The sequence below is a fragment of the Lontra canadensis genome, unplaced genomic scaffold (assembly GCF_010015895.1).
Source record: "Lontra canadensis isolate GAN:19392208 unplaced genomic scaffold, GSC_riverotter_1.0 scaffold8, whole genome shotgun sequence".
NCBI lineage: Eukaryota > Metazoa > Chordata > Mammalia > Carnivora > Mustelidae > Lontra > Lontra canadensis.
Window position 1 is genome coordinate 23750795 of NW_022631002.1, and position 9684 is coordinate 23760478.

The 9684-nt window shown below is 43.6% G+C and overlaps 1 pseudogene; it reads left to right on the forward strand.

Annotated features, from left to right (window-relative positions):
* Positions 1-2490: 2490 nt before the first annotated feature.
* Positions 2491-6095, forward strand: LOC116865501 (annotated as a pseudogene).
* Positions 6096-9684: the final 3589 nt, after the last annotated feature.

The window sequence follows — 9684 nt, forward strand, 5'->3', positions numbered from 1 at the left end:
TGTAAAACAAAATGAAAGCAACTTAAAATAAATTTTGAAATAATGACACTAACAGAAAACTATTAAAATAATGAGGGCCAGAGGACAATTCCCAAATCCTACCTCCCTTCCCTGAGGAAAGCACAGGAAAGTTCAGGGTATGTTTTCTAGGGCTGGGGGGTGGGGTGGGGATGTCCTTATGCATTTACAAATACAAGTAAACACATGGTCACTATATTATGAACATAATTGGTTTTTGTTTGTTAACTCTTCCCCAATTGTTATGTGTGTTCTTGATCATTCCAGTACCAAGATGGTGAGATGCTCCCTGCCTCTAGACGCTTACATAGCTCAGTGTTGGAGCATTAATTCATGCCAAAACAAACAAGAAAACATAGCTTGAGATGAGATGCTGACGAAAAGCCCATTTGCTTCTTCAGGTAATGCCTGAATGTTTTTAATGGGACATAAATTGTTATGGTGATGGAGTCAGATGTCAATCTGATGACAGGAAAAAATTTCAAGGAAAGTTCTCTGGAGCTAGAACTAAACCATCTCATTAATAGTCCCATTTTGCTGTTTTCCAAGATTGCCTGAACAAGATCACACCCTGCTTTCTCTATATTACTCCAGAGAGGAAGGAAAAAGATCTGAGGTATACACTGGAGGCAGAAGGAGAAGAAAGGATATTCCAGAATTATTTACAGATATATGGATAGATAGATATATTAGTAAATTAGTAAATTAGCATCAGAGGGGTAGAATACAAACATTATGATGTGAAAATGTTGGGGTCTGGGAGTAAAAGTTCAAGAAAGAATTCTTGAGACAGGGCTCCTGGGTGGCTCAGTGGGTTAAGCCTCTGCCTTCGGCTCAGGTCATGATCCCAGGGTCCTGGGATGGAGCCCCACATCGGACTCTCTGCTTAGCAGGGAGCCTGCTTCCCCCTTTCTCTCTGCCTGCCTCTCTGCCTACTTGTGATGTCTGTCAAATAAATAAAATCTTAAAAAAAAAAAAAAAAAGAATTCTTAAGACATCCTTGGTTAAAAAAAAAAAAGTGTTTTGTGGGGGCGCCTGGGTGGCTCAATGGGTTAAAGCCTCTGCCTTCAGCTCAGGTCATGATCCCAGGGTCCTGGGATTGAGCCCCACATCCGGCTCTCTGCTCAGCGGGGAGCCTGCTTCCTTCTCGCTGTCTGCTTCTACTGCCTACTTGTGATCTGTTTGTCAAATAAATAAAATCTTAAAAAAAAAAAAGGGTTTTGTGTTTTTGTTTTTTGTGTTTTTTAAGACTTTATTTATTTACTTGAGAGAGAGGGGAGGCGCAGAGGGGAAAGGGAAAGTCGTTAGCAGACTCTATGCACAGAGCTCCATCTCATGACCCTGAGATCATTACCTTAGCCAAAACCAAGAGTCAGAAGCTTAACCAACTGAACAACACAGGTGTCCTAAACAGGTGGTTTCATTAAAGCACAGGGACAGGCCCCATGGGCAGAGAAGCTGCAGTGGAGTTGTGAGGAGTGACTGATTATAGATTTTCAAGTTGGGAGGGAGTTATGAGAGCCTAAGTCTCTAAGGGAATTTGGAGGAAAGGTTTCCAGGACCTTGAGGGGCTAGCTATTATTAGGATAAGGTCATTTACTACTGTCTACAAAAACCTCAGTCATGAGACCCTTTAGATGCTATCAGCAGACCACATGTTTGGAGAATAATTACTAACATATATCTTGGGGGGCGGGGTAGAAATAAAGGAACCTTCCAAAGGTCATATATTAAAGACAACACAGGATCCTAGAGGTCGGGCTAATGCCAAGCTAAGGCTGCCTTTTCCTCCAGCAAAGTATTAACATGGAGATAATGGAGCTCCTTAAGGATGGTCACTCTGCCTGTCTCAAGTATTTGTCAATGGGCTCTAAACTGTAAGGAAACTTGTTTTATTTCTTTCGCCTTTGTTCTCCACATTACCATCCATATATAAAAGAAGAGTTAACACTTACTTAAAATGTGTAGGGCCCTCACCCAGCCATGCTGGCACCTTGATCGAGGGCTTCCCGCCTCTAGAACTTGACTGGGTTCAAGACGGCAACGTAAAAAGAACCTAAACTCACTTCATACCACAGACAAACCAAATCTGCATCTGAAACTCCTCCGTGAAAGAAGGTCCACACAAAAGCAAGTACAAAAGCCTGAGGCACAATCTCACCGCAGACGGCCCACCCCATCCCCACCCGCGTCCAAAACCACCTACAGTCAGAACTGAACTCAGAACCTGCAACTTCCCGCTGAATGCAAAGGGCTGGAACCCCACACCCGTTGCCCCAACTTTTAAGACCGGCTGCTGGGGGAAGAGCCCCCAAAACACTTGACTTTGAAAACCAGGATGGGTCCAGGCCACAAGACCCACAAGGCTACGTAACAATCTGAGAACCGCGGACTCACCTGCCCCAGGGCTCGGCGCAGTGGCGGCAGGTCCCCAGGCGTCCAGACTGTTGTGAAAGACGCTTATTTGCTAATATGAAAGCTTCCGCGGGAGGAGAGGAGGCCTGTAATTTAACACCCATTTGGGGGATGCTGGTGGAAGGGCAGCAACTCCACGCTCTCCTCCTGCCGGGCTCTAGCGGCCGCCACCACCTTTATAACTCTGGGCCCCTACCCCTGCCAGGTGCCATCCATCATCTACATACGGGCAATTCCTTCCTCCCTAAGATGCTCATTAGCTGATAGGTTGACTGTTAGGCATAAAATACACTGCAAAGGAAAACCTCCTCTCAGTGGACTAAAGTTTTGAGACTTCATAGACTATTCTTAAAACTAGTTACACTCTTGGGGTCCCAGGATGGTTCAGTGGGTTGGGCCTCTGCCTTCGGCTCTGGTCTGGGGTCCTGGGATGGAGGCCCACATCATGCTCTCTGCTCAGGGAGCCTGCTACACCCCACCCCTCTCTCTGCCTGCCCCTCTGCCTGCTTGTGATCTCTCTCTGTCAAATAAATTAAATCTTAAAAACAAAAACAAAACAAAACTAGTTACATTCTTAAGTCTGAACAGACTGAAGAAAAGGCTTAAATATTTGTAATAATCATAAGCAGGGGTGCCTGAGTGACTCAGTCCCTTAAGTGTCTGACTCTCCGTTCTGGCTCAGTCCCTGATCTCAGGTTAGGGAGATCAAGCACAGCCCCTGGGTCTGTGCAAAATGGGGAAAATCTAGTTGAAGAGCCTCTCCTCTCCTTCTGTCCCTACTTACACCACCCACTCCTCAAGCCCCCCCCCCCGCCAAGCTGGTGCACGCAAGTGCTTGCCCAGGTATGCATGCTCTCTCTCCCTCTCTCTCAAATAAATCTTTAAAATAAATTAATTAAATAAATAAAAAATGTTTAAAAGTAGGTAATAATTTCTATATGTTCTTCCAGGAGAACATAGTTTGCTTAGTATTTTAAATCGAAGTGTAGAAACTATAAATGTGTAATTAGCACAGGTCTTCCCATTTTTCTGGTTCACTGGATCATCTAGGAAAGGCCCACAGAATGTTTTCCAAAATGTTCTGGAGAATGACCGGATTCATATTCTTGTCACTTTGAAAAAAAAAAAATGGCCTCGTTGTGTCCTTGGTCAGCACTTCATGTGATGATTCCTAAAACGTGAGCCTTCCTGGCTCCCTCAGCTTGTTCCAGTCCAGACTTGCCCATTGCTCTCTGTAGCAATTTCCAGGACTTTTGACTCAAAAAAGCTTTCTCTGAGGCAGGAGTTTCTATTTGTCCAGAATGCAAACTGTTCAATAAAATCTTTTGCGCTGAAAAGAAAAAAAAAAAAAAAAAAAGACTTCTCCAGCATGCTGGGCACATCACCCAGCCTCTCTCTCTCTCCTGGCCCACCTCCCCATACACTGACCCCAGTCCTGACCTCTTCCTACTGTTGTCCTCCTCCAACTTGTCTTCTATGCCATTCTACTTAGTAGACCTCTCTTCCCCATACCTATCACCCTTAGCCCCAGCCCAAGTTCCTCATACTCCTGGCCCTGTCCTCTCTACAATGAGGGGCAGTACACGGCCACCATGCCCATCGAGCATCCAGTGGATTTCAATCCTACCTGAAGAGCTTCTGGATCAGGTCAATCAACTCCACCCAGATCAGAACCCTAAAGCTGGAAGGGCTGAACATCCTAGTTAATGAAACTAGAATCTTTACTGTCCTATAGAAGTTCCAGACCTATATTCACAGCATGGACAAGGACTTTACGGCATCATGATCCAGGCCACTGGATGCTGATCAACTAACATAGGACGAGTCTGTAACACCTGCCTTAATGGCCTGGTGCGGCCACTATTTTAATGTGATGAGCTATTCATCACAGAGTCAGTGGTCATCATTAAGAAGCTGCTGCAAATGCAGCCAGCACAGCCTGAGGATGTCAGAAGTTGGCAAAGCTCACATTAACACCTAGGCACTCCTGACCTGAGCCAGCATCCTGTGGCTCATTGGGGAATACAGTGAGCATGTCTCCAATATTCACCTGATGTCCTGGGAAAAACGGCCAAGTCCCTCACAGCAGAGCAAGACATCCACATACTCCAGGTTATCAACCTGGCAGCCAAGCTCTACCTGACCAAACCCAAGCAGACCAAACTGTTGACCCAGTATATGCTAAATCTGTCCAAGTCCCAGCAGAACTGTGATATCTGTGACCTGTCACCTGGCAGTTTATCCTCTCTTCAGAGTAGGGTGGAGCCCTCAGCCACCAAGCCAAGAAGCTCTTCCTGGCACCCAAACCAGCCCCAGGCTTGGAGTCATCCTTCAAAGACCAGACCACTTCCAGCTGGACTCATTATCCCATCCATTAAATGCCAAGGCCACAGGCTACCTAGAGCTCCCACACCAGCCAGAGGAAGCTCCAGACACATCTGCGTGCAATGTGGAGGTACCTAAATGGACCAAGTGCTCAAACTGGGAGAAGAGGAAGGAGACGAGGAGGAGTCAGGCCCCACAGAGTCCACAGATAGACTCTCAGAGTCCAAGAGTGAGTCACTCAGTGAGAAGGCAGCAGCTAGAGCAGCCAAAGACTCCAGCAGCGAGTCTAATAATGAAGACCACGATGAGGGTGAAGAGAAAGGGAGAAGGAGGGAGAGTGAATACAATGAGGACGAAGAGGAAAAGAGGAAGATGTAGAAGGTGCCAGAAGGACAAGGAGAAGGCTTGTCTTTGGATGAGGGCAGAGATTCCAGCTGTAGCTCATGAGAGTTTGAGATATTTGATCCCAAGGAAGGGCAGGAGGAATCTGGCTCCTGAGAAGGAGGAAAAGAAGCAGGAGGAGGAGGAGAAGAAGAAAAACCTCCCAGTGGATCATGGACTCCTGCAGCCAAAGAAATATCTTTGTTTGATCCAGAGAACTTCCCCCTCCTACTGTCCACCTTGTGTCTCCCACCACGGCTATGTTCACCTGCCTGGCTGCTGCCATGGGAGGTGTGACAGTCACAGACTCTTCCCTGATGCCCTTGCTGCTGAATCCACGGTCAGGGGTTGGAAGGCAGGAGCAGCTGCACCTTGTAGCTGGTGAGGGGCTGGCTGTGGACTAGACCTTCCGCAGCCTGCATTTGTCCTGGTGGGCCCCACATGGTATCTGTGCATACCCACTGCTCCAAGAACTCCCATATCCCCATCAAGGGCCTGCATGTGGTCACCCTTAAACTGTCTGCTGGCATTAGCATGCTGAAATTGAGTCCCTAGCACCCAGAGAATCTGCCACTGCTTCATGGGCATTAATTTCTGTGACTCAACCTAGTGCTCAACTTCCAGCTGTGAATCCAAACCCAACAGTTCCACATCTCCATTCAGCCACCCAATGAGTAGTGGCCCCTTGTGTTCATGAGTGAGAATGAGTTCAAGAAGGTACGGGGAAAGCAGATGGACATGAATGAAAACAGAGAAGCTGAAACTGCCAGATACCTGTTGGAAGTGACCACACAGTGGTACAAAAGTGCCTGCGTGGATAATGTCCTTTGTGGGACATCTGCCGAGTACAGGTTTGAAGGGAGGAGGGGAGGATGCTGAGTAGTGAGAGCTTGGTCCTGCTGACCCTGGACACCCTGCCTGCTGGAGCTGCCTAGCTGACAGTCAACAGCTGTTAGTCTCTCTTTCTCTTTCTCTCTCCTTTTTTCTCACATCAGATAGCATACAAGGGAACCTCTCTCCCTTTGGTCATGACCACAGTCCCCCTCCCAATTCCCCTGACCATGAATTCCTAAGACCTGTGCAGAGGGAAACAACAGCTGCTCCCTTCAGTCATCCCAGCCTTCTGTAGCTATTTATGTAGCAAAATCTCAGTATTCTCCCAGATATAAAACATATATGATATATGATACCTAGACTTATTGTGGCCATTTTGCAATATATACAAATACCAATTATCATCCTGTACACCTGAAGCTAATATAATGGTGCATGTCAGGTATATCTCAATACCAAAAAAAAAAAAAAAAAAACCATAAAATAAAATGTGTATTTCTGGGCTATACTTCAGGAACAATGAATCAGAGTATCTGGGGCAAGCCTAGAAATCTTCCTTTAAAAAGTGTCCAAGATGGGGGTGCCTGGGTGGCTCAGTGGGTTAAGCCTCTGCCTTCGGCTCAGGTCATGATCTCAGGGTCCTGGGTTCGAGTCCCGCATCGGGCTCTCTGCTCAGCAGGGAGCCTGCTTCCCTTCCTCTCTCTCTCCCTGCCTCTCTGCCTACTTGTAGATCTCTGTCAAATAAAAAAGTAAAATCTTAAAAAAAAAAAAAAGTGTCCAAGATGATTTTAAAGCAAGTAAAGTTTTAAAAAGGCTAATAGTATGCCTTAGAACCCTCCAGTTTCAGCAGGACACCCTCTCCATCCTGGGCTCTTCCACATTGGACCAGCCTTTCTGGTAAACGGGTACTGAGACACCTGAAAAAGTCACCGAGAAGGAAAATGCCTTCTGTCTCTGGAGCCTGCTCCTTCTACAGGAGCTAACTGACAATAATCAACCAAATGAGTTCTACTAAGACCAGCTCAGGAGAGGCAGTTCTCAAAACTCAAAGAAGAGGGGGCACCTGGGTGGCTTAGTAGGTTAAGCCTCTGACTCCGCCTCAGGTCATGATCTCAGAGTCCTGGAATCAAGCCCGGCATCGGGCTCTCTGCTCAGCAGGGAGCCTACTTCCCCTTCTCTCTCTGCCTGCCTCTCTGCCTACTTGTAATCTCTCTGTCAAATAAATAAATAAAATCTTAAAAAAAAAACCTCAAAGAAGAGTGAGATTTCTAACTTAACGGAGTTTACAATCTGACAGAAGACAAGGCTACACATAAGTTACGTAAGGAGAAAAAGAATATATAATCACCTTAATTCCTTGGGTAATTGTTTTAACTTTTACATCTACTTTTTTAAAAAGATTTTATTTATTTATTTGAGAGCACCAGAGAGGGAGAGGACAGAGGGAGCATGAGAGAGAGAACCAGGCTCCTGCTGAGCAGAGAGCCTGATGTGGGGCCTGATCCCAGAACCTTGAGATCATGACCCAAGCAGAAGGCAACAGCTCACCCCACTGAGCCACCCAGGCACCCCTTACATCTACTTTGACTATAGAGGTGGAAACTTGGAAGAGTATTCTAATCTGTAGTCCAGGATTTTCCATTAAATATCCTAAATGCATAACCGTAATTTAGTCTGGATTTTCTAGTCTCTTGTCTAGAAATTTCTTTTCTTTAACAGACTATAAATCTAGAATTAAAAGCTATGTTGCCTTTAAAATATCCTGGATTATTTTCTCAAATCATTAAAAGATTCCAGAAATTCCATCATTTTGAAATCTTCTATTGCTTTTGATAAGACAGCTGTTATTTTTTCATTAATTCACTCAAAGTAATAAACTGAGAGTAATCTATATTCTAGGATACTAAAGATCATTAAAACTTAGTCCCTGTTCTTATGGGCCTGAGAGAGAAGGCAGATATATAAATGATCATGATCATATGCTCCAGTTTTAGAATATATATATCATCACTATATAGAATATATCTTGTCCCCTTTCCTTGGCAGATAATGATTTTAACAGGCATGAAAATGACTGAAATTAGTACACAGAAAATAGTTCTATCTGAGCTGGGTGGAGAGGGAGCACATATTTTAAGGCAGCAAGGATATGGGCAGGTGACAGATAAGGCACAGAATCTTATTTTAGCAATGCAGAAGTAAAGGACCTGTAATGATCTACTCAGTGAAAGGAATGTGCTCCTTAAATAGTCGCTATCTGACATGCTTTTTCCATTTGATAACTAGATTAACCGTGACACAATACGATTTAGGGCATGGGGAGGGAAGGAAGAAGAGCTCTCAACAAAGAACAGAAATAGGGCTAGAGTTCGGTGTTGCCTTGCCCCACCAACCAGAGATATGTCATTTGTGAACGAAAGCACCCATCAAAGAATTTCCACCGTGAGATCCTGGGATGACTTCGTTTGTCACCCAGGCTCCATCTAGCTGTGGCAGGAGTCTCAGATGCTAATTGCCACCATGAGTTCCGAGATTCACACACTGAACACTATGACATAATCCTGGAAGAAGACAAGGAGATTGGGGAAGACAGATCTCTTCAGTCCTGCTGTGAGAGTAGAGAAAAGCAAATCCAAAATGAACTTGACAACTTTCCCTTTAATTGATTTAAATTAGGAATTCCTCCAACATCCAAACTGTTTTCTAATTAAGTTCGATATGAATGATGGCCCATGTTGTAGGCGGATGAAAGGTAAGTTTTCTAAAATAATAATGAATTAGGGATGTAATCTAGTTTTGTGGAGGAGTAATCCATGTGATTCAGATGACATCTTTTAATACTGGGGGGGTGGGGGGAAGGAAGGTGGCAGTGATTAGATTGAGATTTTAATAAAATGATAGATCATACCCAAAAAACCTTCCAAATGCTAAGGTTCATGTTAAAAATAATTTTGATGAGATTTATTTTTATTCATTTTAAAAATTGATATGTGCTCATGAGAAAATATTTGGGATACAGAAAATAGAAAAATAGGGGAAAAAAAGAGTACCTATCATGTTGGATGCAGTCACTAATAATTTTATAACATTTTCGGTATACAGGTTTCCCTGCTATTTCCTGCTATTATTATCCTTCATTTGCTTTATACCACCTCACTTTTATGAAAAACCTACATTAGAACTACCTATTTTCACTAACCAAAAGAAATCTGAAGAAAATTTTCACTTTTACAAAATGGTAATTGCATTTTTTGCTTTATGCCATTTTAGCTTACAAAAGGTTTCGTAGGAAAACTCTACTTGTAAATAGTGGGGAAATCTGTACTTCTCTCATGCTTTATATTCTAAACTGTGCATAATTTTGAGATGATATGAAGCACTGCATGTTTTAAATATGTATCTTTTTATATAATAAAAAGCAAACATGTTTCCATGATATTAAAATATTTTGCAAAGGCAAAGTTAATTCTTACATACTATTTCTTCATATAAAGCATGCCATAATTTCTTTGTTCTCTTCTTTCAATCATATATGCCATTTCCAAGTGTTCAAAAATATCAAGGAGGCTATACAATGTGTATATTAATGTGAATATTTTAACTTTTAGCTGATTTTGATTTTTTGTCAAATTCTCGGGATTTATTGCTAGCAATAAGATTAAGTGTTAAGGGTTATGGACATATCTAAAAGTTTGATGTATTTTGTGACAT